The sequence below is a fragment of the Monodon monoceros genome, unplaced genomic scaffold, assembly GCF_005190385.1.
Source record: "Monodon monoceros isolate NGI ecotype Baffin Bay Population unplaced genomic scaffold, NGI_Narwhal_1 Super_Scaffold_5, whole genome shotgun sequence".
Classification (NCBI taxonomy): domain Eukaryota; kingdom Metazoa; phylum Chordata; class Mammalia; order Artiodactyla; family Monodontidae; genus Monodon; species Monodon monoceros.
The window spans coordinates 53,902,207-53,927,408 of record NW_021703782.1 but is presented as its reverse complement, the minus strand read 5'-3'; the positions used below and the strand labels follow the sequence as shown (position 1 = coordinate 53,927,408).

Genomic DNA, 25,202 nt, shown 5'->3' with positions numbered 1-25,202 from the left:
ATCTTTTCTGACCACAACACTATGAGACTAGATATCAATTACAGGAAAAAATCTGTAAAATAATACAAACAGGTGGAGGCTAAACATTACACTATTAAATAACCAAGAGATTACTGGAGAAATCAAAGAGGAAATCAGAAAATACCTAGGAACAAATGACAATGAAAACATGACGACCCAAAACCTATGGGATGTAGAAAACACATTTCTAAAAGGGAAGTTGTAGCAATACAATCCTACCTAAAGAAACAAGAAACATCTCAAACAACCTAACCTTACACCTAAAGCAATTAGAGAAAAATCAAACAAGAAAAAACAAAACTCCATAGTTAGCAGGAGAGAATCATAAATATCATATGAGAAATAAATGAAAAAGAAATGATGGAAACAAAAGCAAAGACCAATAAAACTAAAAGCTGGTTCTTTGAGAAGATAAACAGAATTGATAAACGCTTAGCCAGACACATCAAGAAAAAAAGGGAGAAGACTCAAATCAATAGAATTAGAAATGAAAAACGAGAAGTAACAACTGACACTGCAGAAATACAAAGGATCATGAGAGATTACTACAAGCAACTATACGCCAATAAAATGGACAACCTGGAAGAAACGGACAAATTCTTAGAAAAGCACAACCTTCCAAGACTGAATCAGGAAGAAATAGAAAATATGAACAGACCAATCACAAGTACTGAAATTGAAACTGTGATTAAAAATCTTCCAACAACAAAAGCCCAGGACCAGATGGCCTCACAGGTGAATCCTGTCAAACATTTAGAGAAGAGCTAACACCTATCTTTCTCAAACAGTTCGAAAATACAGCAGAGGCCTCATTCTAGGAGGCCACCATCACCCTGGTACCAAAACCAGACAAAGATGTCACAAAGAAAGAAAACTACAGGCCAATATCACTGATGAACATAGATGCAAAAATCCTCAACAAAATACTAGCACACAGAATCCAACAGCACATTAAAAGGATCATACACCATGATCAAGTGGGGTTTATCCCAGGAATGCAAGGATTCTTCAACATATGCATAATCAATGTGATACACCATATTAACAAATTGAAGGAGAAAAACCATATGATCATCTCAACAGATGCAGAAAAAGCTTTTGACAAAATTCAACACCCATTTATGATAAAAAAACAAAAACAAAAAACCTCCAGAAAGTAGGCATAGAGGGAACTTACCTCAACATAATAAAGGCCATATATGACAAACCCACAGCCAACATCATTCTCAATGGTGAAAAACTGAAACCATTTCAACTAAAATCAGGAACAATACAAGGTTGCCCACTCTCACCACTCTTATTCAACATAGTTTTGGAAGTTTTAGCCACAGCAATCAGACAAGAAAAAGGAATTAAAGGAATCCAAATCAGAAAAGAAGTAAAACTCACTCTTTGCAGATGGCATGATGCTCTACATAGAGAATCCTAAAGATGCTACCAGAAAATTACTAGAGCTTATCAATGAATATGGTAAAGTAGCAGGATACAAAATTAATGCACAAAAATCTCTTGCATTCCTATCCACTAATGATGAGAAATCTGAAGAGAAATTGAGGACATACTCTCATTTACCATTGCAACCAAAAGAGTAAAATACCTACGAATAAACCTACATAAGGAGACAAAACACCTGTATGCAGAGAACTATAAGACACTGATGAAAGAAATTAAAAGACGATACAAACATGCGGAGAGATATACCATGTTCTTGGATTGGAAGAATCAATATTGTGAAAATGACTATAGTACCCAAAGCAACCTACAGATTCAACACAATCCCTATCAAACTACCAATGGCATTTTTCACAGAACTAGAACAAAAAATTTCACAATTTGTATGTAAACACAAAAGACCCCAAAGCAATCTTGAGAAAGAAAACCAAAGAAGGAGGAATCAGGCTCCCGGACTTCAGACTATACTACAAAGCTACAGTAATCAAGACAGTATGGTACTGGCACAAAAACAGAAAGATAGATCAATGGAACAGGATAGAAAGCCCAGAGATAAACCCACGCACATATGGTCACCTTATCTTTGGTAAAGGAGGCAACAATATACAATGGAGAAAAGACTGTCTCTTCAATAAGCAGTGCTGGGAAACCTGGCAGCTACATGTAAAAGAATGAAATTAGAACACTCCCTAACACTATACACAAAAATAAACTCAAAATGGATTAAAGACCTAAATGTAAGGCCAGACACTTTGAAACTCTTAGAGGAAAACACAGGCATAACACTCCATGACATAAATCACAGCAAGATCCTTTTTGACCCACATCCTAGAGAAATGGAAATAAAAACAAAAATAAACTTACAGGAGCTAATGAAACTGAAAAGCTTTTGCACAGCAAAGGAAACCATAAACAAGACGAAAAGACAACCCTCAGAATGGGAGAAAATATTTGCAAACAAAGCAACTGTCAAAGGACTAATCTCCAAAATATACAAGCAGCTATGCAGCTCAATATCAAAAACACAACCCAATCCAAAAATGGGCATAAGACCTAAATAGACATTTCTCCAAAGAAGATATACAGATTGCCAACGAACACATGAAAGGATGCTCAACATCACTAATCATTAGAGGAATGCAAATCAAAACTGCAAATAGGTATCACATCACACCAGTCAGAATGGCCATCATCAAAAAATCTAGAAACAATAAATGCTGGAGAGGGTGCAGAGAAAAGGGAACCCTCTTGCACCGTTGGTGGGAATGTAAATTGATACAGCCACTATGGAGAACAGTATGGAGGTTCCTCAAAAAACTAAAAATAGAAATACCATACAACCCAGCAATCCCACCACTGGGCATATACTCTGAGAGAACCATAATTCAAAAAGAGTCATGTAGCACAGTGTTCATTGCAGCTCTATTTACAATAGCCAGGATATGGAAGCAACCTAAGTGTCCATCGACAGATGAATGGATAAAGAAGATGTGGCACATATACACAATGGAATATTACTCAGCCATAAACAGAAACGAAACTGAGTCATTTGTAGTGAGGTGGATGGACCTAGAGTCTGTCATACAGAGTGAAGTAAGTCAGAAAAAGAAAGACAAATACCGTATACTAACACATATATATGGAATCTAAGAAAAAAAATGTCATGAAGAACCTAGGGGTAAGACTGGAATAAAGACACAGACCTACTAGAGAATGGACTTGAGGATATGGGGAGGGGGAAGGGTAAGCTGTGACAAAGTGAGAGAGTAGAATGGACATATATACACTACCAAACGTAAAATAGATAGCTAATAGGAAGCAGCGGCATGGCACAGGGAGATCAGCTCGGTGCTTTGTGACCACCTAGAGGGGTGGGATAGGGAGGGTGGGAGGGAGGGAGATGCAAGAGGGAGGGGATATGGGTATATATATATATATGTATAGCTGATTCACTTTGTTATACAGCAGAAACTAACACACCATTGTAAAACAATTATACTCCAATAGACATGTTAAAAAAAAAAAAGAGACAACATAGAAGTTTAAGAACACACACCAAAAAATCAGTGTCATCAGTACTGAACAAGAATAGGTCATGTCCTACGATAATAAAACTAAGACAGGATGCTGTAGTAAGTAAAACACAAAATTGGAAATTAAAAGTAAAAAAATTTAAAAACGGCACAATGAACCAAAAATGAGAACATTTCTTAAAGGGAGACTATTCTTTAAAAAGACATTGTCGGGCTTCTCTGGTGGTGCAGTGGTTGAGAGTCCGCCTGCCGATGCAGGGGACACGGGTTCGTGCCCCAGTCCGGGAAGATCCCACATGCCGCAGAGCAGCTGGGCCCGTGAGCCATGGCCACTGAGCCTGCGCGTCCGGAGCCTGTACTCCGCAACGGGAGAGGCCACAACAGTGAGAGGCCCGCGTACCGCAAAAAAAAAAAAAAAAACATTGTCGTGAAAGGAAGGCTGAGGCAATGTTTTAAACTGAAGGGGGCTGCAGAACATGATAACTATTAATTTTACAACAAGGCCATAAGACTGAGGTGGCTCTAATGCCATGAAGGTCTATGTAAGCAAACCACAATCCAACCCTGTAAATGCCTCTAAGATTACAAAATCAAAACCTAAGGCAACCAAACAGCCAACCAGGCTTTAGGCAATGGCCAATCAATTATCTCCTTACTTTGCATCTGCCTTTATCAAGTCGCTCCCCGGCTTCCGTCCATGGAGCATGGCTAACCACTTCCTGTTTGGTGCTGCCCAATGCATATAGTTTTTTTCCTCAAATAAACTGTTAAAATTTTAACATGCCTCAGTTTACCTTTTAACACAACCAAATACAATACATGATTCCAGACTGGATCCCATACTGGAGGAAAAAAAAATACTATGAAGAATTGGCTGACAGTAGTTGATAACTTTGATATACTCCACTGCTGGTATTCCAAAGTGTTTTATCAATTACACATTTACTGAAGCTGATGACCCTACTTTAATTATGTGAGAGATCATCCTTGTTCTTCAGAAACACACACTAGAGTATTTAGAGGTGAAGGAAAGTGATATATACAACCTACTCTCAAATGATTAAGAAAGAAAGCATAGAGATAGTATGTTTGTATTACTGAGAAATGAGGCAAATGTTAACTATAGGTAAGAGGTATTGAGGTGTTCCTTGTATTTTTTCCACAACTTTCCTTATGTTTAATTTTGTTCCACATCCAACTATTTTCTAAAAATCAACAGAAAGGTAGAAGATAAAGTCAAAGAAATCTCCCAGAATAGAGAAACCAAGAAAAAAGAGAGTTGAAAAATTTGAAGACAGGAAAAGAGTAATCCAGAAGGTCCAATAGCTGACTAATAATATAAATATAGCTGATAAGATGAAACTATCAAAGAAATCGCACACAATTTTTTTTTTAAGCACAGAAGTCACTTTCCAAAATGAAGTTAATCCCATATCAAGGCACACCATCACGAATTTTAATAATCATAAGAGGTTCCTACAAAGAGAAAAGAAAAACAAAAGCCACTACAAATGAAAAGAGAACAGACTAGCATTAGAGTGATATTTTCATAATCATGAGGAAGAATTATTTTCATCTCAGATACTAAAGCATATACTCAAATATCTATCACATGGAAGGGTGGAAGTAAGCCCTCTGAAGACAAGTGTGGATCCAAAATGTGTACTTCTCACACTTTTTTCCTTTTTGGGGGGGGAAGCTATTAGAAGTTGTGTTTCTGGGGGGAAAAAAGAGAAGTGAGGGATTCAATCAATCAAGAAGGAATAGTAAGTGCAGTCCAGGAACGAGAAATTCAGAGAAAAACGGACAGGGAGGCATAGAGAACAACCAGATAGATGGGAACAGAATGTATTCCTCCAGCTTTCCATCAATCTCCAGATAATGGAATTTCACAAATATTTTAATAATTTTGTGAACTTGAAATTTGAACCCATTAGTAATCTTATAAGCTTCAAGAAAAACAAAGATCTTATGCTAAAAATCTGTAAACCTGAAAGCAGTATTTACACAGTCATAATAAAGTAAACATTGAATACTGAGTTCAACACAACAATTTGATCTAACACATTGAGAGTATAGTGGAAAGTTAAGTCCTGTGATCAATGGCTGTCCTAAATCCTCTATAAGTATCATAGTAGGGAGTTAATAGGTTATGTTTAGATTTGATAAGTCAAGATAACAATATAAACATAAACTGAAAATAAGTAAGGTGATTACCAAAATAAACAGGTAAGAGTTGAACCTTATTCTTTCCACTGAATGTGACTACAGCACAGACAGGTGTGGAGGAAGATGTGATTCTGTTGCTGTTATGAGCCTCTTAATACTGTCTGATTACTAGATGATGAGTTTCTTTCCTATTTAGAAAATATTAAGAACAAGTCTTAGAGCTCCACAACTGCTTCAACCATTTCAACAATAATGTGCGCTGAAGACTACACAGAGATGTCTGTTCCCTGCCTGAGTTGTGTGGATGTTTTAAAAAGAAACATTGTCCAGTGTTGTGATGTTGTGACATACTTCTGAAAGGAAAACCATCTCCTAGCAAAAGAAATTTCAAAGAACCCAGAAAATGTTCTTGTTGCCTTCTCATTTCTAAAAACAATTGCTTTAAAAATTAAGATTCACGATCTAAGACAAATTTGAAAGCTAAAGTTTTGTGGGTTTTAGTACAAGGGTAAGAATGCCACATATCTAAGTTTTGTAAAATAACTTGTTTCCATTGTTAAAAATATTTGAAAATGAATCACATTCTGCCCCTGCTTTCAATACCCACCCTGAATAGATGCTATTTATCTGTTAGCCACAAAATTTCAGAGTTTTCACAGGTCCAATGTTTACTGTAATTTGAGTAGCCAACGTTGACTACCAATACCTCTGACCTTAGAGAATAGTATGTATTAGTCTAAATTACAGATGGTGTTAACTGTTATAGCAGATTACAACAAAAAGAATTAGACGATCACACATGTAAGATATGATCACAAATTTTACTGTTGAAGATCACTTATTCTATGTGAGAAAATTCTTCTCATTTATTAATATTAAAGAACGTTGCCTTATCAAACAGGAATCTGCATCTTTCCCTCTACAAGAGATAAATTGTGTACATTTAATATCAACTATTTTCAAGGTCTGAGTTTTCAGCATAGTCTGTCATCTCAAGCATCTGCCATTGATCTCAGGGGAAAGGAGGGCAACTGTTGACGTTTTTGTATCTGAGGTCTTTTTTTTTTTTTTTTGCAGTACGCGGGCCTCTCACTGTTGTGGCCTCTCCCGTTGCGGAGCACAGGCTCCGGACGCGCAGGCTCAGCGGCCATGGGTCACGGGCCCAGGCGCTCCGCAGCACGTGGGATCCTCCCGGACCGGGTCACGAACCCGTGTCCCTGCATCGGCAGGCGGACTCTCAACCACTGCGCCACCAGGGAAGCCCCCTGTATCTGAGGTCTTTACATCAGGTATCTGTATCTGAGGTATATACAGGAGATCTTTGAAAAGGATTGATTTACCTTTCTAGATAACCAGAAAATTATATTTTATCTCAAATGTTGTTTTAAAAATTGTTTCATTTTTATTAAACAGAAATACTGAGTTTACTGGGCTTTTATCATTTTTCCACCATCTAGTAGATGACACTGACCCCTGGATTTTTTTAACTTCTAAACTTTCCTACTTCTCCTTAATAATCTGACATAACTCCTTCTCACTCATCTTTATCCTCCTGTCTTCCAATATCCATGTCTCAAAACAATTTTATACTAGCACCTTTTTCTTGCTTTTATCTTCATCTGTTTCACTCTAATGTTAAATGATTACTAGTGGGAAGAAATTTCAAATCTAAATACCAGGCTCCAACTTCTAAGTTTTTCAGTTTCATGTTTCTAACTCTTATCTCATACTTCTACATACTGTAATATTCTGCCACCATGTCAAGCCCTCAAAAACTCAGTATAAATAAAATACCATTTTTTAGGGGAACAGTAACTATAAGATACTACTCACATCTTAGAAGAATTACTATGGAAACAATATGATAAAAAGGAAAAATAGTGATTTTTTTTTTTATTGGCCAAGGGGAAAAAGTGAGTTTCAAAAGAGAATAGGCAGGAATATATATATATAAAAGAGAATATGAAAGAAGACTCTTAGGACTCAGGAAAATGCTTTACTTCAACAAATATATGCTGAATGAGTAGAACAGGAAATGGGGGAAAAAATGACTTAATTTCTTACAGGTTTAAGAAAGTGACTCAAGTGCTCTGAGAAGACAAAACTATGGTTTAACCCACCAGTCTTTGTTTAGAAAGATAAAGATTACTATCTACATGTTATCATGAAAAGGTATAGATTACAATAAACATTAACATTTCTCACAAATTTGAGTTCGATTTGCTTCGTGTGAATGGTATATTACAGGAAACATTTTTTCCAAGATTAATTTTAAAAGTTGCAAGTACTGTTGCTTTGTAACCTTGAGACTAATGTTTACTGTAGAAAATCACATGTAATTGAGTGTTGTAGAAAAAGTGTTATGGCATATAAAATATAAAACTTTGGAGGTCAATTTTGCTTATTAACTGATATTTAAATACTGCTATGAACATCAGATTGGTAATAACAATGATACGCTCCATGGGTATAAAATATAATTTCCAAATTAAGCTTAGAAAAAAAATTAAAATGTTTGTATCTGTGATGTTATAGGCGTCCAACACAATGTAAAATCCACAGATCACTGGAGAAGGATCATAAAAATAAATATCTTGGGCTAACACTGAAGTCCACCAAAATCAATCACCATCCTTTTCAATACTACTACCCTTTATTAAAAAAAAGGCTTGCTAACTGTCCTTACCTATTTGTTATGTATACAGATACTGTTCCCTCCATGTACAATGCCTGATATGCATCATCCCTGTTTTTTATATCAGATTCAAGATAGCTTCAAGAAGTCTTCACAGTTGTTTTAATACAAGTCAAAATGTATCTGTCTTCTGGCAAACAATCTGCTCTTGATCGCTCATTATCTTTGGCATCTAACACTAATAAGTTAGCTCACTATACATAGTATGTATCTGCATTATAAGATAATATTTAATACTATCTGCATATAGAGCATATCTCCTTTCCTGGAGGATAGTCACTTGAAGGCAGAAATACTTTATTGATGTCTATATACCCCACAGGTATAGGGAAATACAATGTCCATAGTAGATGCTGAAAATTGTGTGAATCATTTCAACTCTTGGTTATTAAGAACCATCACTGAGTGTCTTTTTTCCCAGCTCTGACATATTCTCATGTAACTCACATTTTCTTGAGAAATGTGAATAAAGGACAGAGAATAAGCCTGGTAGAGACTTTTGGTTTGCAGTGATCTAATTCTCCCAAATTTTACTACACATTATTTGACACATTATTTTACTACACATTATCTGACAGTGGTTTCAGTGTGATCAACATATATCTTGATTTATCTTAGATATATATTCATGAATGATATATATTCATGAATGACTAATGAACACTGATTCATATGAAAAAGTTCTCACCTTGTGAAAATTTCCAGTATTTTATTATAGTTTGCAAAATATCCTCATTATAGTACTTCAACAAATGTAATTTCAACTGCTAAAATATTCAACATGACTACAGTTGTTGGGAATATTAAGTAATTCTTGTTGCTACGTTATGTTAGCTACAGCTTAAATTTCAAGTCATGGAGTATTATTATTATATAGTTAGAAATAATTTCCAGATCAATGAATCAATGTTATCTTAATATTCTGTGTCTTCAATTTTTGTACCACATTTATTTTGTGAGTGGGTTTCATAAAAGACAGTTGCTTGGTGTTGCGAAGCTCATTATCTTGGGTTTTTGTCCAGAGTTGAATTCCCCTTGTGATGAAAGGTCAAAGAGAACACATCCTAAGCTATTGAACCATGCTGATTTGATGGGCAGGCCATATACAGTAAAATGAGAAGGAGGGAACTTTCTCTGCAAATACTTAAAGATACTTTACTGAAAAGCAAAGACATTTTGCACAGGAACAAGTAGAAGTAGTCTTTATAATGTGTGTGTGTGTGTGTATACACACATATATACATATATGCATTTGTGTGTGCTTTGCTAAGTAAAATAATTTTAGAGTTGGTAGCAATCAATCAATGCTCACACCTGCAAAGTGCTTAAACAGTTATAAAAGGTTTCCACAAACATTCTATTAGTTGACTTACAGAATGGGAACAATTTATAACAACGTATAATTTCAGCCTCAGAAGCTTAAAGAGAATGTTATGCTCTGAGCTTCATAACTCATTCATGGCAGGGTAAATATTTGAACCCAGGTCAGTTTATACTATATCTGTCCCCCACACCCATGTTGATATGTTGATAACTCAACCACCATTGAGTTTTTCTGCCCCTCTTCTAGTTTCCACTTAATGTTAGTTCACACATTTATAATGTGCATATTGGGGATAGAAGCACAGAAGATCAATAATGAAGAGTACATTCGTTGGTGGTAAAAATTGTTCTCCCTTTTCCTATGTTGATAAAAACAAACTTGCCCCTTCTCCTGTCTATTAGGGATCAGTCAGGCCTACTCAGTCGATCTAGACAGCCCTTCACATATACTCTTGCCTTTCAAGCAGGGTTTTGCTTTTTCAGATTTGATACTGGGGAGGGTGAAAAGAGGAGATCCCATTAGAAAGGAATCTGAAGGAACGAGGTGAGAAACATCGGTGAAAAGGATTATCTGTGATTCATTTGGTATATTGAGCTAGTGACCCAGTAGAGTATGGGTTCATATAGAGTTATACATTTGGGTATATTGAAGCCTTGGGTGTCAGTGTGATCACCCAAGCAGAATATGCAGTAAGAATAAAAAGGGCAAAGGATGGACCTAGAGACACAGTCTATGGGGAAGATAGATACAGGGAAGTTTGAAAGAGAACATTACCAGTATTCTTCACAAAGTTGTTTTTTTTTTTTTTAAGATGTTCACATGAAAAATTAAAGTTATTTCAACTTTCAGATAAATGTACAACTTACTTATGCGTCACTGAAGTCAGAAAAATTAAGAATTGAATAACATGGTAATGAAAGTAACTTTGAAAGATTTGACAAATATTTTCTTGTTGTGACTACTTATACAATGATGCATTACTTTAAAAGGCAGTGATATTTACAAAGTGTATGATAAAAGAGAATAATCAATTTGATATACTAAATGCTAACTTTAAACAAATATGTTAACATACAAATTTATTCAATGTGTAGCATTTATGGGATAATTTTCTACAAAATGAAAATTAGAATAAGGTAAGTGAGCATAATATGTACATTTATCCATTTCAACTAGTCAAACTTAGTTATTATCAATACTAATGAAAGCACATTTCCATACATTTAGCCTTCAAAACCCTACTCAAATTTTATCCCTTCTTTGGCATCTTTACACATTTAATTAAATAGGAATCAATTGTCTTCATTATCTAAAACTCATTTACTTAAACAAAAAAGTTAGGTATTTTTTTCTTATTATGAACTAATACATATAATAACCTATATACACATGCCATTATGTTTAAACACATACAGGATTTTACTTCCATCCTGTTTTGTAACCTCATTTTTTTTTTAATCTCTAGAAAACATGGTGATGATTTTTTCATGACCACTTTCTATAATACTTTTTCTTATCAAAAACTTGGATGATTTATTTTAAGTTTTGTATTTTCTGACTATCAATATACATTGTGAAGACATCAGAAAAGTGTTAAAAATAAAAATAGAATAAAAATCATGTATGTCATTTTCTCTATAAACGCACAAATGTTATCTATAAAGAATGTCTAATCCGCTTTTTCAATTTTAAAAGTATACCTGCTCCTTCTTCCATATCATAAATATTCTTCTAAACTATCTGTTTTAATAGATCTATAGAATTTCACTCTTTGAAAAAAAATCTATTTGATAAATACTATCCAATTAAGTATTTGGGCTTTTCATTATTTTCACTGATATTACAACAGACTGAGAAATATCCTTTAAATCTTTTCATACATCCATAATTATTTTCTTACATTAAATCACTATAGAATTGCTATTTATTAATATATTTGATAAACAGACTAAGTATTTATTGCATGTTTCTTCTATCTTTTATAGCACTTACCATACTATTCTGGGATTGGCTTATCTTTTTTACTAATCTTTGAATCTGTGGAAGGCAGATATTCTATATAAATTAAAATAAGATGTGTATAGGTCCTAGTATCTAGATCTTAAAAAGTATAAATTTTTTAAATTAAATTGTATAAAATATATTCCACCCCCGAAAACTATAGTGTATTACTCTAGTCAACCCACATAAGTTTTATATTCATGTGTCTAGGTGATATATACATTCTGGCTTATGAATTCATGAAGGTACAGACTCAGGGAGGATTTTAATTAGAATCTGTGCAACAAAAGGTGTATTTGACCTTTACTTTTGATCTCTTGAAAACCAGAAATCAAAGATTCTTTTGAATTACTGGATTATCTGCCTGCTCTAATGACATGACTCCGCAAGTGACAAAATTCAGGGTCCTTAAGGGTAACTCAGCCCTTAGGTTCCTGCCATTAAGGAGGGTCTGAACCAATGTGTCAGTTTGAAATGCTTAATATGTAACTCTGTGTTCCCACTTAGGTCACATAGAAATAGCCTTCCCTCCTTACCCCCAAGTACTATATGAAGTTTTATCTTTTATTCTACTTATACTTCAGGCATTGACCCTCATTTCAGAAAGAAACCCATCCTTAACTACCTGTTCTATTAAAGTTAAAAAGAAGAAAGAATATCCAATGACTTTAAAGCACTACAGAATTTTACAACTACTATAATCTTTTAAAGAAATGCCATAGCCCGATATCTTAAAAGGCTCAGTGGAGTTACTTTATGAACTGTGTGTATATAGGAGTACGAAAGATGCACATACTATGTCTTGGAGAACTGAACTCACCTGGACCTGAAGCCCATCACTTCCTTCAATGCTGGTGCCAACATGCCATCAGTCAGACACCCTTAACTAGAGTTATCATGGGCCAGGAACTGCTTGCTTTTTATTCCCACCTGGAACAAAATACAGTGTCAGTCACATTTTTTCATGTTCCTTCAGCATAATAACATATTCATTGCGTTATCTTTTCCTGTCACATTAGACTCTCATTTATCAGAATGCTCAACACAAAGGAAAGAAGTATAAACTCTTCACCTCTATAATTCACACCTCAGTGATTAATATAGCACCTGTGTGAGTCAAAGGGACCATGGACATTTTATTTCCTATAAAATGTTCCTTATAAAAGATTATTTTAGTGCAGTTATTACTCACCATTTGGTTTAATTGATGTGTTAATTTAGGAAGCCATTTTCTATACATTGTCCTCAGAGACTGTAAGTCAAAATACATTTTTAAACCCCAGAAAGAAGCTAATGTTGAAAATATTTCATTTTCAGAATTCCTTTTTTTTCCCCACCACAAAAAGGAATCTCAGTAGGAAACAGAATTTAATAATGCAATTCCATCAGTTTGATGCCTGCCCTATTTTAAACTCTTCAAATTGAGAGACATTGACGAAGAACACTCATGTTTCCTCAAATGCACCAGGGTGTGGCTGCTTTGAAACACAAGATGAAAATAGACCTTTCAACTACTTGATAAAATTACAGCCTTCGTTAAAACCTCAGAGATGAGTTGCCTTTGTGAATGGGGTGTGTTAGGACCTTCCAGTCCCCACAATTAGAGCCACCTAATCTTCCCAGTGCTCTCAGCCATACTCCAGTCCAATGCACAATCGGGAGGTTTAAGGAAACGTCCAAGAGATATAGCAGTATACCAATCGTGTTGCTGTTTGTCCAGCCAGCACTTGCTTTGCCTTTGACCCCTTCCCCGGGACCTGGAGTTTACCCTGAACTTAATCTCAAGATGGGGCTCCTGCTATTTGCTGACCTTCCTCTGCTGCTCACTGCCTAGCCAAACCCTCAGAACCAGGGCTGAGCAGGTTGATCTACCTGCCAGGGCTCTCTCTTTCTTCTTGCTATACCTTCTTGGCACTAACTGCTTATTTGACTCAGCACCTGACACCTGGCACCACCCTCTGTGAATGAATAACGTGGCTCCATGTACTTCAACACATGCAAACCCTGTCTTCAAGGGTCAATTTAGCAACCACCTGTTTTGTCCTATCTTGCTATTCACTTGGATTAAGAGTTTCTGTCTAGGTAGTGCAATGGCAAACATGCAAGAAAGGTCTCCTTGGATTCCTTTATAGAACCCAAGCCTTAAGAATGATTGTTCTTTCCTTGAAGTCCTCTTAAAATTCAGATTCCTCTCTGTCTGGAATCCATCCCATCCCTTTCATGTCTTAAACTGCGACAACAGACTTTCATCAGCTCTCACTTAGATAATAACTTCCTAAATGTTGATATGGTGCCAACTGAAAACAGATGGCACTTTAAAATTAGGATAATTTGAAGAGACTTTAATAAAAAACTTATTTACAAAACAGTGGGTGGTATGTAAGGAAACCACAAGGGAAGGTGAGTTGTTCTCACCCCAGGCCTGCAGGGACAAGAACACGGAACAGTTACTGTCACCTAGGAGTCAGGCATGCAGAGAAGGCCTCCTGGAGATTAGCAGTGATCTTTCCTTGGGAGTCCCAGGTAGCACAATAGCTCTACCTACATGTATAACTCTAGACAAATAACCTAATTTTTTTATTTCTCAGTATCATTATCTGTACAATGGGGATAATATGTACTTCAGAGTTTTGTTACGATTAGACGGCATAGTGTAGCTAGAGCACATACCAAGTACTTAACATTAGCAGTAGTGGCAGTAATTCCCCCCAAAATGTAAACACACACACACACACACACACACACACACACAGTCTCGCTGAAGTCGTCAGCCCTTGTTCCAACAGTCCATGTGTTTAAGTCTGATTTTCCTAAGTGTTCTCCCTTCTACTTAAGAATTTTTTCTCCCCCCCCCCATGCCAGCCCCTGTTGCCTAGAAAATTCTTACTCAGATTTTAATGTCTGTAATATGATGTGAAGGCTCTCTCTGGTCTCTCTCAGGAAAGGGGAACCATGCCCTGTTTCTCCATGACACACATCACTCCGCAAAGCAATTAGACCATGCTTGTCCTCTTAGTTGACTGTGAACTCCCTGAGGGAAAGAAAAGCTTAGGTCTGACAGATCTGTATCCTCAGAAGGAGGTTCATTGTCCCTCAGAAGGAGGTTCATTGTCCCTCAGAAGGAGGTGCATTGTCAGATTCTTAGTAGATACTCAATAAATATTAAGTGAATAAATCAATAGGTATTACTAGATTAAGTCTGTTACAATGTAAGGAAAAGGCACAGTAACTCCTTCCTTCTTTGCCCATAACCTGTAACCAACCTGTAACCAACTGCTCATGGTGGGGACTAAGAAAGTCAAGAAAACTGAAGAGACCCCAAAGGAAAATCCAAACAACTTTGTCATTTTTCCTGGGACAGCCTTGCTGGAAAATTCACCTCATTCATTTCAAGTGTGCCAGAAGCACTAGTCCTAACTGAATTCATTCAGTAACTCAAAAAACTACTTAACTCCGACTACAAACACCTCTATGTATCTGATGCATTTGAGTAATAAAACAACCAGCTGAAATGCCAACATTCTCTCAATGAGTAACCAAAAGTTTTTCCCCTCCAATTAAATATATTCTGCTTTGTGAATAGGTCATTAATTTGCATCAGTCTAAGTCGCACAAAATGGTATAAAGGACAAAGTCTCACTCCCACTTGCTTCCATCCCTTTCCATTTGTCACCATCAACAAGACAACATTTACTGGCATCTGTGTGCCCTTGCTAAATTTCTTCCTGCAAATAGTTATGTATGTGTTTTCTCACTCCACACCCCCCTTAAAAAAACTGTATGCCTTACCCACTGCTATGAGCCTTTTTTTCCCACCCAAAGTAACTTTGAGGTCTTTTATACCAGCAAATAAACAGTATCTTCATCATATTCAATTTCATGTACTTCTGTTCTGAAATACCGTAAGTTCTTTAACCAGACTCCCCAAAGATTTGTTTTTCAAAACTTTCACTGTTATTAAGAGGCTATAGTAAATGACTTAGTATAAGTAAGTTAGTATTTCACAGGTCCCCCCCATCTGTAGGATACATTCCTACAAGTATGTAGAGGGAGGTCAAAGGTGAATGCATTTGTAACTTTCAAATAGATTGACAAATGACCCTCCTTGAGAATCAAACAAATTTACGCTCTCACCAGCAGTCTTAAAAATTATGAGTGGGTTTAGTATCTTTTAGATACACAATATCCCTTGTTATCTTTGTGAAATTTCTATCAGCCTTCACCATTTTTATTATTCCAACTGCAGTTCAACACTCTTTCTTATACTGTGTTTTCAAAATGAAGCAGTCATTAATGACATGAGCAAAATATTCCTCTATGTTTAGGTTTTTTTAAACGTTTGGGCCCAGCTTCCTGCAATCCTATACATTCTGGAAAGCTAAACATCAGAAAGAGGTCCCACAGTGTCCTCTGGTGGCAACCTGCTTCATCGCATCTTCCCTGCATTAACTTTGGGGCAGAAGGTTGATGTCAGACTCTGTTAGTCTCTTAGGGGTGAAGAGACTTGACCTAGGCTAACACAATATGAAACTACACCCATGACTTTAGAGCTAAGTCAGCCTTTAAGGAACCAAATTTGTGCTTTCAACAAACTGGTGGGTGTCCTAATAGGCAGGGTTCATTTCTTTTGTTTTTTTGTTTTTTGTGTGTTTTCTTTTTCCCCTAGTTGCTTTTAAATATGTCCTGGAGTACATTCTCCGTGTACAGAGCTGCAGTGCAGGCTCTGCTTCAGCCTTCCATCTCTATCAGTGAAATCCAAAGGACTATCATCACTCTGTAGAAGTTCTAGTACTAAAAATATCAAAGACAACTTAGTCAGAAACCTGAAATTCATTTCATTTCATTTATTCATTCCACAAGTATTTGGAATATTATATGCAGTGTCCTAAGCGCTTGTGAATTTTTCAGTAAAGAAAGTAAACAAAAAATCTGTCTTCTTGGAGGATGTCTTCTAGTTGGAAGAAACAGAAAACATGAAATTAAGCAAATACACCATATTAAAAGGCATGGGTCTGTGAGAGTATATGGGGGAGGGGGCTGTTTCAACCTGAACTAGAAAAAGAGAGGGTTGGCCTCTTTGAGACAGTAGCATCTGAGTGCGAACTTGAAGGAGGGACAGGAACTGTGCAGTCCCCAGGAAGAAGGGCCTCCTAGGACACGGAGGCAGCCTGAAGGCCATAGCCTACTTGGTAGGTGTAGCAGTACACACGAGAAGGATGCCCTTTGAGAATGAACAGACCTTTCCACCCAGCTGCTAGGAATGCTGTCAAACGTCAGCCCCAGTTCTCATCCCACTTTGAAACTGGCCTAAGCTGGTTGTGCTGTGTCACCAAGGCTTCCCTCAAGGTCAGCTTTACACCCCATGATTAGTGGATGCCAAGCGTAAAGGTCTGGTCTGTAGTCACAAGGCAGGACAGCTCCCTGGGGTGTTGGCTGAGGCTTTTGGGAGATCGCAGTGAAGCCCATTTTGCTTGCCTACCCCTACCTTCTTCCCCTTTCTCTGACAGATGTTGATCCCGAGAACACTCCCCATACACTTCCTGCATACTCCTTTGTTTCAGTGTGCGCAGCTAGGTATCAAATCCAATAAAACATTCATTAATTCTTACAAGTATTTAGTCAGTGTCTACCATAAGCTAGCACTAATTTTGGTGCTTAGAATATAGCAGTTTAAAAAAATTGTTTTTTCATATGAAGATTAAATTAGTACAGAAGGCAAATTTAATAAGATACATTGTAAATAACATGGCAATTAATGCTAAGGCCAAAAACAATCAAAAGTCTATAAGCAATGTCTGGGAGGAAAGTTGCAATTTTAATTGGAAAATTTTTAATCAGTAACTTTGTATAAAATTGAAGTATATGCAATTTCATAGATAAAGAGTCAGGCAAATTCTTACAAAGTCAAAATTTGAGTAAAGACCTGAGGGAAATGAGGGCATCAGCGCTGTGGATAACTGGGAGAAAGCATTCTAGGCACAGGAGACATGAAGGACAAAGTCTCCGAGATTAGATTGTTTAAAAAACAGCATGAGGACTTCCCTGGTGGCACAGTGGTTAAGAATCTGCCTGACAACGCAGGGGACACCAGTTCGATCCCTGGTTTGGGGAGATCCCACATGCCGCAGAGCAACTAAGTCCATGTGCCACAACTACTGAGTCTGCGCTCCAGAGCCCGTGAGCCACAACTACTTAAGTCTGTATGCCTAGAGCCCGTGCTCTGCAACAAGAGAAGCCACCACAATGAGGAGCCCGCACACCGCAATGAAGAGTAGCCCCTGCTCGCCGCAACTAGAGAAAGCCCACGTGCAGCAATGAGCGCAGCCAAAAATAAAATAAAAACCAGCACGAGATCCAATTTGTTAGGAACAGATTGAGACAGAAGAGAAGAGGAAGTCGGAGAGTAATGAGACATTATCTAAAACTGAGTAGGTTATCACAGGCATTAGAGATACATCTCCAAATGAGATGGCAAACCAATGGAGGACTCTGAGTAGAAACCGAACAGGATGTCTCTGGCTGGATTTTGAGAAGAGAATGTAAGGGAATAAAGTCAGAAGCAGGGAAGCAAGACTACTGCAGCAATCTAGAAAAGAGATGAACGTGGCTTGAACTAGAGCAGAAACAGTAGAGGCGGCAAGGAATGGTTAGAATATGGATGTATCTGAAGACAGAAAAGATGGGATTTGCCAACAGGTGCTTCATCTAATATCCCACGTTGAACAATCCCATGGTTTCAGATCTAATCACAATAGGGAAAACAATGTTGGCATCTACTTGAAGCAAGGCTTAGAGAGAATTAAAGGGATCCATTGTAAAACTGGTCATTTCCAAATGCCCATTAGGCATCTAAAATGAAGATGTCAAATAGAGAGCTAGGTAAACGTACATGAGATTGGGGGGGGGGGCAGTGCCTAGAAATGTAGATTTCTAAGTAATTAGAACACAGATGTTACTAAAAAGCCCCGAGATAAGGAGTGAGTATGGTTTGGAAAGAAAGAGGTCCAAGGACTGAAGCCTTGGGTACTTCAACTTTTATTAGAGATTCAAAGAGTGAAGAGAAACCAGCAAAGAATGAAGTGGCTAGTGAGGTATGCAGGGAAGTTAGAGAGTGGTGTTCCAGAAGCTGAGTGGAAACTGGTTAAAATAGCAGAGAATGTTCAACTGTGTCAACTCTAGCTGATAAGTCATGTGAGATGAAGACTGGGGATTGTCTTTTTTTTTTTTTTGCATTATGCGGGCCTCTCACTGCTGTGGCCTCTCCCATTGCGGAGCGCAGGCTCAGTGGCCATGGCTCACGGGCCCAGCCGCTCCGCGGCATGTGGGACCTTCCCTGACCGGGGCACGAACCCGTGTCACCTGCATCGGCAGGCGGACTCTCAACCACTGCGCCACCAGGGAAGTCCCTGGGGATTGTCATTTTATTTACAGCATAGAGATCATGGGTAACCATGATAAAATGAATATTAGTGAAATGGTGAGGAGGATGTTAGAATAACGAGGAATAAAGACAAGTGCAGAGGGGAGATATTGAAGAGCATGTACACTATTTTCATGTACAAGTTAATGCAGACCTGATTTACCTCAAAAAGCAAGCCTTAGTAAGTTAAGACATAGAAATCCTATAAATTATGTTCCCTCAATACAATGGAAATAAGTTGAAAGCCAGTAATAAGAGGATAACACACAAACCAACAACCTTTATGTCTGAATTTTTTTTAAATGTAAATAACTAGACAAGAAATATCAGTTTAATTTAAAAACAATATTAACTGAATGACAATAGAACTACTACGTATTGAAGCCTGAGAAGCCTTTTGGATCCTTACCCTCTCCCATGTTTCCCCTTCACAGGCTGAATATTGCGCTTCTAGAAAAGTACTTAGAAGATTTGCCCCACAAGCAAAAATCACCGTTTTGTACCTTGTTTCTAAAATAACTTGACTATGTGCTCATCTTCCTCACTAGGCTGTAGGCAATTTCAAAGCAAGTCCTTACTTTTTTTTTTTTTTTTTCGGTACGCGGGCCTCTCACTGTTGTGGCCTCTCCCGTTGCGGAGCATAGGCTCCGGACGACGCGCAGGCTCAGCGGCCATGGCTCACGGGCCCAGCCGCTCTGCAGCATGTTGGATCTTCCCGGACCGGGACACGAACCCGTGTCCCCTGCATCGGCAGGCGGACTCTCAACCACTGCGCCACCGGGGAAGCCCCTTCCTCATTTTGATAATACGTAGCACTCGGCAAAACAGCTAAGTAGATGGGCAGTACTCAACACATGCCTATTTAATGAATGAAAGAGATGAATTCATGGACAATTACATGTATTACAACTTGGCAAGTAGAACTGAGGGATGTACAAAGTCAGTGTATGGCTGAAAAGATGTACATTACTGAGTGGCATGTAGGACATCAATTAAATTGTGTGGAATTAATTTTTTAAGAAAAATTCACTCTTCAAAACTAGCTGCAAAAATAAACTTACAGAAAAAGTGCAGGGTTCAATACCTGCTTATCAACTCCCACAGGGACGCACTCCTGAGGCTTGCTCTGACCTTTCACCTGGCTCTTCCTCATGCGTACTCTTACTACAGAAGGGAAACACACTTTTTATTTTTTCAATTGCACGTCTCCAAACTACTGCACCCCCAAACTTCCCCCATAGATTTTAGCTTCCTGGAGTACAATTTGGTCAGCACGAAGGCTGAAAAGTTTCTCACATAAATCCCTTAATGTCTTGACAGACATCTAAGCTCTAAAGCTACCCATGTTGTTTTTCCCAATTCATGCCTGGAAACAAAGATATTTGCACAATAAAATTAGAAGTAAAAACTCATACGAGTCCCCCCTAACGTAAAATGTTTTAATCGAAGCAAAATGGTCTGTGAAGCAAAACTATGAATATGTGCTGACTCATTCTTTTTTATAATGTAAATGACAGAGTGAATAATGATTATATGCATGAAAATCCTGAATTTGGAAGCCATGCAGAGAGTTCTATTTGCTTATGAAAACCAGAAAATGTCTGAAAATATAAAAGGAGATTAGCCCAAGAGCCTAAAAATACCACAAAAAAAATCATCTTTTATAAAAAAAAAAAAAATTACTTGGTTGAGCTAAAGAGTTATTTCCCTTTATCATGTAATTCTACATATAGAAGAAGTTTATTCAATATGGTGAGCAGTTTGATTATACCAATTCCTCATTTAGCTTTCAACAATGCACCTTGGAATACTATATTAAACTTAGGTGTCAAAATCCTTTGCTAGTTATATTTAACATGGGCTCTCAGGATGACAATAAAATTAAAACTGTGGCATGTAAGCAGTGAAAGGCCAAGTTCGGTTTTCATCCTCATTCTTGGTTCTCAAGACTAAACTTATCTTCCAAGAAGAGACCTTTTCTTCACGTAACATTGTGAAGGTAGGCAAATATTTTTTGCACATAAAGATCTGAGTAATGTGCCTATCAAGTTTATTTTATTAAATTGGCCATCCCTGAGAGCGAATAACTATTTCTACAGAGAACAAATCAAGAAAGGTGGCAATAAAGGAAGACGACTATTCAGGAACTTCATTAGTCTGGAAGGAAGCTATAGTCTCCTTGTTGAAGGAATATCCTGCTTGCAAAGTATCACTTTTTTTTCCCCTTGACTTTATTAGGGGAACAGAGAGAAGGCAAAAATGAAAATTCAGAGCATGAAGAGTCGCCAAGATGTCTGTTGATGATCCTATTAGTTGTTTGCCTTTTGTGGTCCTCATTGCGCAAGACCCTATTTCAAAGTCAACTTTATGAAGATGAGACTATTCCCCTCAAAGTACAGGTAGTTGGTTCCCTTTACTGTACTTAGGAGCTGCACTGTCATTTTCTATCAGCACAATTATCACTGTTTTGTTTGTTTTGTTTTTAAACAGGGCTGTCCTTGCTCATGAAATAAGAATATTTCAAGAAGAGATATGCATCCCTTATTGCTGCCACTCTTTTCTCCTCCTATCTGCCCTCAACCCACTCCATCTCTGGGACCTAATATCATGCCTGGAAAACAGTAAGTTATTTTGAGTGCTTAGTGATAAAATGGCTGAAGAAAACGTGAAAAATGTCAAAGTTAAAGGCAAGAAAAAGCAAAATTTAGAGAGAAGTTAAAAGTCAAATAGCCATGCACTTCCAGCTTCTCTTTAGAGATTCATTTGTTTACTTGATGACCCACTAGTCTGCTACATCTATTTCTTACAAAGATATAATTTTAAAGATAAATATGTAGTACTTAGCCAAACATTTTAAAAAGTGTGCCCAAGAAACTTCTATGATCCAATGGCAGTGACTCAGAACCATTGTTACAAAAGAGAGAGGACAATATTGTCAGCCTAACACTCCCACCAAAATTGACAGTACCATGTAAGACATGCTCTGAGTAGGAGCAAAGGAAGAGAGGATTGAAGAGATTTTATGACAATGAGAGGATAACTGCAAAAAACAAGATGACAGTCGAAGTGTAAGAGCTATTTGAAATGAAATTAAAACATCTAGTAGTACAGTTACACCGTATAAATAAAAGAATATTCAAGAGCAGTGAGAAAAATAATAATATTAAAGTGCACTGTAACTGATACAATGTCAGGATGGTGGGTATAAGATTCCTGCGGTAGGGTGAAGGGTAACCAATACAAGAAAACAAGATGTTTAGAAAAATTATAAGTTACATAAAGTTCAAACAGAAGGGCAAAAAGATAGCATCAATGATCTTTTGATATACTTCATTTTCCCCTCTAGGATCTTTGTAAAATCTTCAATTACAAAATGTTTTCATTAATGAATGTCTGAGTTCCCGATTCTTTATACTTTAAGTAGCAGGTATTTCTAAACGTTTTAAAAGGTTTTTAAGATTGAAGCTAAAGCCCAGCATTCTCCACACCAGGGCTTCCCATCCTTCACAGGATATGTAGGTTTTAAAATTCTCTTCCCCTATTTCCTTTCCTCATTTCATTTGTCCTTTATTTTTCTTACCTGGGAGTGTCCCTCATAACACTAGTAGGACAATTATTTGTTCTGACTTCTGGACAAATTGGGTTAAAGACAGTGGGAAACATGGAGGACACTGGACATACTCTGAAGAAGGATCTGGGGGCTGGATTACTCATTGGTCTGAAAGTAAGAGCTGCCATTTCTGGTTGTATTTAGGGTGGGGATAATCCATGACATGCAAACACATTGCAAGCACTAAGGCTTTTTTTTTTTTTTAACCTGTGGTTAATTAGGATCAAATGTAGGATAAAGGTTAAATACTAGCTATTTGTAGCCCTCTAATAGTACAGGGGCAATGATAACTGTGGAGAGATCTGGCTTCTGTTAAATGAATTAGAAGCCTTCATTCAGATAAAAAGAATAGGCTCAGGATATCCAACTCTAACCCAAATCAAGCCATAAAAGTCCAAGGTCCTCTACTAAAGATTTTGAAGATATTCTCATCTCCTTCAGTTGAAAGGCAGACAGCTCTGAAAAATCAGACCTAAGATTTAATTGCAAAGGTGGAATAACTACACAGGAAACCAAGTGTGGGGAGACCTGTAACAAAGTCATGGCCCTTAAACAGTGTGGGAAAGGAAGTCCTATGAGGGGACTTTTGAGTAGATGAGCCTGCAAATTTTGAACTCCTGAATTCCTCTGAATTCTCTGGGTCAGTAAAAGCAGTGCCCTTGGTCACTGAGAAAAGTCACAACTCCCCTTGCCTGGGCAATTTATAAGGATATTACTTAAAGTTAGATTTTTCAAAAGATAATGTTAGGGTTTCCCTGGTGGCACAGTGGTTGGGAGTCCGCCTGCCGATGCAGGGGACACGGGTTTGTGCCCCGGTCCGGGAAGATCCCACATGCCGCGGAGCGGCTGGGCCCGTGAGCCATGGCCGCTGAGCCTGCGCGTCTGGAGCCTGTGCTCCGCACCGGGAGAGGCCACAACAGTGAGAGTCCAGTGTAGAGCAAAAAAAAAAAAAAAGAAAAAGAAGATGTTATTCTCCTCAAGGTCCCAGGCTACAACCCTTCCTTGCCTTCAGGCTAATCACAAGGGTGAGGTCTCAGCACAATCTGAATGGAGAAGTGCAATCTCTGCTTTGGGAGAAAATAGTTTATACACCCAAGGACTGCAGTACCTAGCTAATATAGTAGAGCAGGAGCCAAGGTTAAACCTGTGGGAGTCTATTCAGTTCATTAGTCCAGAGTCGAGGGGGAGGCAACATACTGCTGGATAAGCGGAGAATTTGACTCACCGTACCTACTCATCATGTGAATTCAATGTTCAGGCAGGAACACCTGGCCCAAATGTGTGTGTTGGGACAATTCCTTGAAACCTGCACACCATCATGGCCTGCAGCAAATGAAGTAGAGGTGTTAGGATGGTGTTTGGTAAGGTATTGATGAAGTTCATAGGTTTGGGATGATAGGAAAGTTAGAACAGATTTATTAGAGAACTCACCACCTCACTTGTGTCCCTTGGGGAGCCCAGAGGACCCAGAGCTATTAAAGCAGTGAAACAGTACATTGGTGAAAAGGGAAAAAGTAACAAGGAAAGGCTCAAAACGTGGCTACGTTCTGTAGTACAGGTGGAAGATGGGAGTTTAGTGGGTTCCAGGGTATCAAGGAGGATAATGGGACTGCAGTACAGAAGCCAGATAAGCATCGGAAGCAAAATTGAAGTAAAATACTATCATGCGTAGCAACACTACATTGGCTATCATGGTACCTTGCTCCACAGGCCTTTTTGGCAACGACTAGTAGACCGTGGTGCTCCTTGTGACACGATTCATATGTAACTGACTAGTGTATTGTTCAATTATAAAAATGGAAAAAAAATTGTGAGCAGAAACCTGACACAAGTCACTGCAGTGGAAAATTGCTGTCCCTCACCCATTTTCTACAACCAAGTCAGTTCATAGACTTTTGAGTCCATTGACTGAATGGAAGCCTGGCTCCTGCTGAGGTTCTCTGCAACACCACTGTACATACATATTCTTAAAATGTATATACATATATTCCCCGAAGAGTTCCAGGGCCATTTGCCAGACTAAATGTTTACTGGGAAAAAGAATACAAAGAATTCAGACTGTTTGAATTAAGATCTAATGCTGGGAATAAAATACTTGAAATACTATCATATTAGAGTGAGGGCTTATGGAACCCAGGGGATAAATTATGTTTATTCCAAGTCCATCATACAATGTTTCTGATATCTCTACAGATCCATCTAGCAATTATTTCCCTCAGAACATGGGAATTTCATAAATGCATTCACAGGAGTGATAGACTTAACTAGTGGCACTCCCACATTGGTTCCCAAAGCTGTGGGGTAAGGAACATTATGGTAGCAAGCAGAGAGTGGAAACCCCTGAGAATGTCCCTTACAATTTTACCCAAGACAGTAAGTAACATGCAGTAACGAATCTTAGAATTACAGAAATTAGTGGTACCAAAGACCTAAAGAATGCAAAGGTGGTGATTCACATTATATACCCATTCATCTGT

General features: G+C 37.8%; 1 protein-coding gene across 8 annotated transcripts in view; it reads right to left on the bottom strand.

Annotated features, from left to right (window-relative positions):
- PTPRD (protein tyrosine phosphatase receptor type D) overlaps window positions 1-25,202 on the bottom strand; it is a 2,000,866-nt gene that overhangs the window by 1,497,013 nt on the left and 478,651 nt on the right. For all 8 annotated transcript variants that reach the window (XM_029201877.1, XM_029201881.1, XM_029201880.1 and 5 more), the window contains exon 3: window positions 12,516-12,625. The gene's annotated coding sequence lies outside the window, so the exon portion shown is untranslated. The remainder of the gene's footprint in view (window positions 1-12,515; window positions 12,626-25,202) is intronic.